Below are 4,928 nucleotides of genomic sequence, written 5' to 3'. Positions count from 1 at the left end.
TTGCCTTCCTCCTTGCGTTCGACTACGATAACTGTGCTGACTACCCGGCTGGTGGCGGCAATGTATAGGAGCATAGGCTCTTTGGGAGTCGGAGCCGCCAGCACAGGGGGAGTAGTCAACATCTTCTTCAACTCGAGAAATGCTTCATCCGCCTTGTGGTTCCACTCAAAAAAGGTGGTCTTCTTCATCAGTTGGTACAAAGGGAGAGCCTTCTCGCCCAGCCGACTGATGAATCGGCTGATGGACGCCAAGCAGCCGGTGAACTTCTGCACATCTAACAGTCGGCGGGGGACTTCCATCCTCTCGATGGCTTTGATCTTTACAGGGTTGCACTCTATGCCGCGTTCAGAGACCAGGAAGCCAAGGAGCTGGCCGGCTGGTACTCCGAAGACGCACTTCTCTGGATTGAGCTTGATCTGGAATCGGCGCAGATTCTCAAAGGTTTCTTGGAGATCTTCCAACAATGTTCCCACGCTTTTCCGTCTTCACCACCACATCATCCACGTAGACGTGGGCATTTCTGCCGAGTTGCTTGAGGAGACACTTCTGCATGCAACGCTGAAAGGTGGCGCCGGCATTCCTCAAGCCGAACGTCATAGTCAGGTAGCAGAAGGCTCCAAACGGCGTGATGAAGGCAGTCTTCAGTCTGTCTGCCGGGTTCAGCTTGATCTGGTGATATCCTGAATATGCATCTAAGAAGCTCAACAGCTCGCATCCGGCTGTGGAGTCTATCACCTGGTCAATTCTTGGCAGAGCAAATGGATCTTTGGGGCAAGCTTTGTTGAGGCTTGTGTAGTCGATACACATCCGCCACTGCTTGTTCTTCTTCAACACTAGGACCGGGTTCGCCAGCCATTCTGGAAAGAACACCTCCATAATGAAGCCGGCCGCTAGGAGTCGGGCTATCTCTTCTCCAACAACTCTTCTTTTCTCTTCTGACAGGCGGCGCAAGGGCTGCCTGACGGGCTTCACATCAGATCGGACATGTAACTTGTGCTCGGCGAATTCCGTCGGTACACCTGGCATGTCTTTAGGGGACCATGCGAAGATGTCTCGATTCTCACGGAGGAAATCGACGAGCTCGCCTTCCTATTTGCTGTCTAGGTTTGCACCTATGACAGCGTGCCTCTCCGGGTGCTCCGGGTCCAAAGGTATCCTCTTTGTTTCTTTAGCCGGCTTGAACGAACCCTCAGCTTCCGACTCCTTGGGGTCGGGCGACATCTCTGGCTGCTTGCCGGCCATTGCCACAACCCGATCAAGGAGCCGCCTCTCAGCTGCGATCACCAGGGACTCGGCCAGCCGACTACTCTCGGCCGCGCAGGCGGACGACTTCCTGTAGTCGCCGGCCACGGTCAGAATCCCCTTTGAACTTGGCATCTTCATCTTGAGGTAAGCGTAGTGGGGGACCGCCATGAACTTGGCCAAAGCAGGTCGGCCAAGCAATGCTTGGTATGGGCTTTCAAGGTCCACCACTTCAAACCAAACTGGCTCTCGGCGAAAATGATCTTTGTCTCCGAAGAGGACATCTATCTGGATCTTGCCGATTGGGGAGCAAGAAAGGCCAGGTACAATGCCGTGGAAAACAGTTCGGCTGCTTTGAAGCTGTTTCTGCTTGATTCCTAATTTCTCCATGGTATCCTTGTACAGGATGTTGATGCTCCTGCCTCCGTCTATCAACACTCGCGAGAAGCGAGCGGCCCGCCTATCAGTGGCCAAGATAGCACTCAGAACTAAGGCGTAGGAGCCCGGATTCGGCATAACCTCTGGGTGATCAGCTCTGCTCCAACTGATAGGCTTCTCGGACCAATGCATGAACTCCGGAGTATCTGATGCTACTGCATTTACTTCTTGTTGCTGCAACCGTCTGCTGCGTCGATCATCAGCCACACTGGTGATCACCACATAAGCTTTGTGTTCTTCGGGGTATTCATCTTGTACGGCGCCGACTGGCCTGGCCGTCGGCTGCTGGGGCGGCTGTGGAGGCGGCGGCCCAGCAGGCGGAGGAGGAAGGAGGCCATCTCCCTTGGCGATTCTGGTGAGCCAGTGGCATTTCCGGGTGGTATGGTTTGATGGCTTCGCGCCGCTGTGGAACTTGCAGGGACCATCCAGAGTCTGCTTGTAAGAGAAGGCCGGCAACCAGTTGGACTTGCCGCCTTTCTGTCGCTTCGCTGGAGGCTGCCCCTCAGGCTGTTGGTCTTCGACTGTCGCAACCTGCCGACTGCTGGAAGTTGGCTGTGGGACCTTGGGCTTGTGATCATTCTGCTACTGCCACCGACTGGTGTCTCCAGCCGGAGTTCTGGGAGCTTGAGGGGCCACTTTGCCAGTCGCACTAACTTGAATCTCTGTCTTCATGGAGGAGTCGGCCGTAGCATACTTGTCTGCTATGACCAGCAACTCGTCGAGGGTCTCTGGCTCGTCGCAGAGGAGCCTATGCTTGAGGAGGGTGCCTTCTCTGCACCCGGTGGTGAAGTACTCGATAGCCTACACCTCGTGCACGCCCTCGCAGGAGTTCTGAAGCTCGCCCCATCGCGTGAGGTAGTCGCGAGTCGACTCGTCTTAGCCTTGCATGCACAAGGAGAGCTGGCGCGGCTTGGGGGTCGCTTGTACGTGCTTGTGAAGTTGCGGATGAAAGCCTCGGTGAAGTTGACCCAACTGTTAATGCTGCGGGGCTTCAAACTGTTCAACCATGTCCGGACCGTGCCCTGGAGCATGAGCGGAACGTACTTCACGGCAACGCGCTTGTTGCCGTTCGCTATGTTGACGGCCGTGGACTAGTCAACTAGCCAATCTTCTGGCTTCACGAAGCCGGTGTACTTTGGCTTGTCTCGGGGGAGCATGAATCCTTTGGGAAAGGGCTCGTCTCGAATGCAGGGTCCGAAGCAGGGCGGGCCCAGCTCATCTTCTTCTTCCAGCACCGGGGATCGGTGGAGTCGGTCGATCTGGTGGCGGGCGTCGTTCTCTCCGACTCCCTCTCGACGGCCAAGGCGGTCGCCGAGAGTCGGATGCGCGACAGGCGGCGGGAGACTCGTCTTTCTCTTCGTGGTGGGGGAGGCAGGTAGTCGCCCTGCCGTTCCACTGCTCTCGGGCGGCCGTCTTGGTCGCGCTTGATGGTGACGCGAGTCCGACTGTGGCTAACAGCCGGATCTTTCTCTTTTCTTCCGCAGACTCTGCCAGTCGGCTCCCGAGACATCGCGCCTTGATCTCGGCGGGGAGGTAAGTCGTCATTTTGTTGTTGCGGCGCCTCCGTGCAGCAGCCGGCTTCGTTCTATGCGGCAGCCGCTTTGAGGAGTCGCTGGACTCCCTCGGTCATCAAGCGGCGCTCTTCGCCTTCGAAGTTGTCTAGTTCGTCTGCTGCCGCCTGGGCGGCGCGGATGTTCTCTGCAGGCGTGGCATACACGGGGCGATCGGCCCTGAACAGGTTGGCGATGGCCGCACCACGTTGTCGGACCGCGCCTAGGCGGCTAGGCCCAGTCGGGCTGCGCGATCCATCTCACGTTGGTAGGCCTCCGACAAGCGTCTCATGCTTCCCAGCTTCTTCGCGCCTTCGACGAGCTGAAGGTGGCGTGCCTCCAGCGTCTCGGCGTCAGCGTCCTCCAGAATGGGCGCCGTCAGGTCTCGCAGAGCCGCGTCGAGCGGGTCATGAGCTCCTTCACCGGAGTGCTCGCCATGACTAATGACGAGCACTTCCGTGATGGCGCTTCCGCCGCTCTCCTCGCGAGGGAGCGGCTTGTCGTAGATCACCACATTGGAGGGGAATGTGTCGAGCGACTCGCTGTCAGAATCGACCAGCATCGGGTCGGTGGAGCCTACGGACTCCAAGTCCACGGCAGGCTCGCCGATGACGTGGAGATGGTCGAGGAGGCCCGCGAGGAGGCTTTCGGGGCCACCCATGCCTGCATCGGATGCAGGCTCGTCGGAGATGCTAACCTCGCCAAGAAGGTCGGCGAGGCAGCTCGCCGTGCAGGCGTCGTTGATGCCTTGCAGCGCGTCAGGGCAAGCGCCATCGGGCGTTCCGGGATGGCTACGCTCGCAGGGGAGGAAGAGGGTTCCCGTCCAGAGCAGGTCTCTGGACGACGGTGCACCTCGCCCCACGGTGGGCGCCAAATGTCGGGGGTTGGGTGCGACATATGCCAAAGGATGGCTTATCATGGTGGGAGCGAGTAGAACGTCGCCGGTGCCTGGAAACGGGATGAGGCGTAGGCATGCACGCCGGCGAATCTTACCTAGCTTCGGGGCTCTCCGGGGAGATAACACCCCTACTGCTGCTCTGCGGGGTCTCCGCATGATCACTAAGGCGTAGTGACTACAAAGTTGCTCCTAGAGCTGTATTCGGGAGGTAGAAGGAGGCAAGGCTAGCTCTCTTCTTCCTACATGATCTGGTCTAAGGCTCATGGATGCGAACCCTTTGCATGGGTGCTCCGGGGGGTTTATATAGGCCTACCCCCCCGGGGGTACAATGGTAATCCGGCTGGGCGCGGGTCCCAGCCGTCTGTCTCACAGGCCGCCGTCTTCTCCGCCGACTGCTGGGGCCCGCCGACTTGCGGGCCCCGCCAGCGAGTCCGGTATTGTAGCCATGATTCTGATGACGCAGGCTTGGTCATGGGGTCATGGCAACAGTGCCGCCGTCTATCGGGCGATCACTGTCGTTACTCCCCGTCGTGTCTGGTTAATGGCGCGTGGGAACCGTGGGAGAGGCCGGACGACTCTAGGGAGCCGACTCCCACAAGGCCACCTTCGGGGCGTATCCGCCGTCTTCCATGCTCTCACTGATAGGCGGGTCCACCGTCTCTGAGCCGTACAGGTAGGCCATCGTGGCCACAGTGCGCCGCACACTATGGCTGAGGTCAGGGATGGCATGGCAATAGTGCCGAGCCACGTCGGAGATCTCCAGTGGTACGGCACACTGTAGCCATGCCGGCCCCTCGTAA

This window comes from Triticum aestivum, chromosome 7B (genome assembly GCF_018294505.1).
Source record: "Triticum aestivum cultivar Chinese Spring chromosome 7B, IWGSC CS RefSeq v2.1, whole genome shotgun sequence".
Taxonomy (NCBI): Eukaryota; Viridiplantae; Streptophyta; class Magnoliopsida; order Poales; family Poaceae; genus Triticum; species Triticum aestivum.
Note: the sequence above shows the minus strand (reverse complement) of the source record.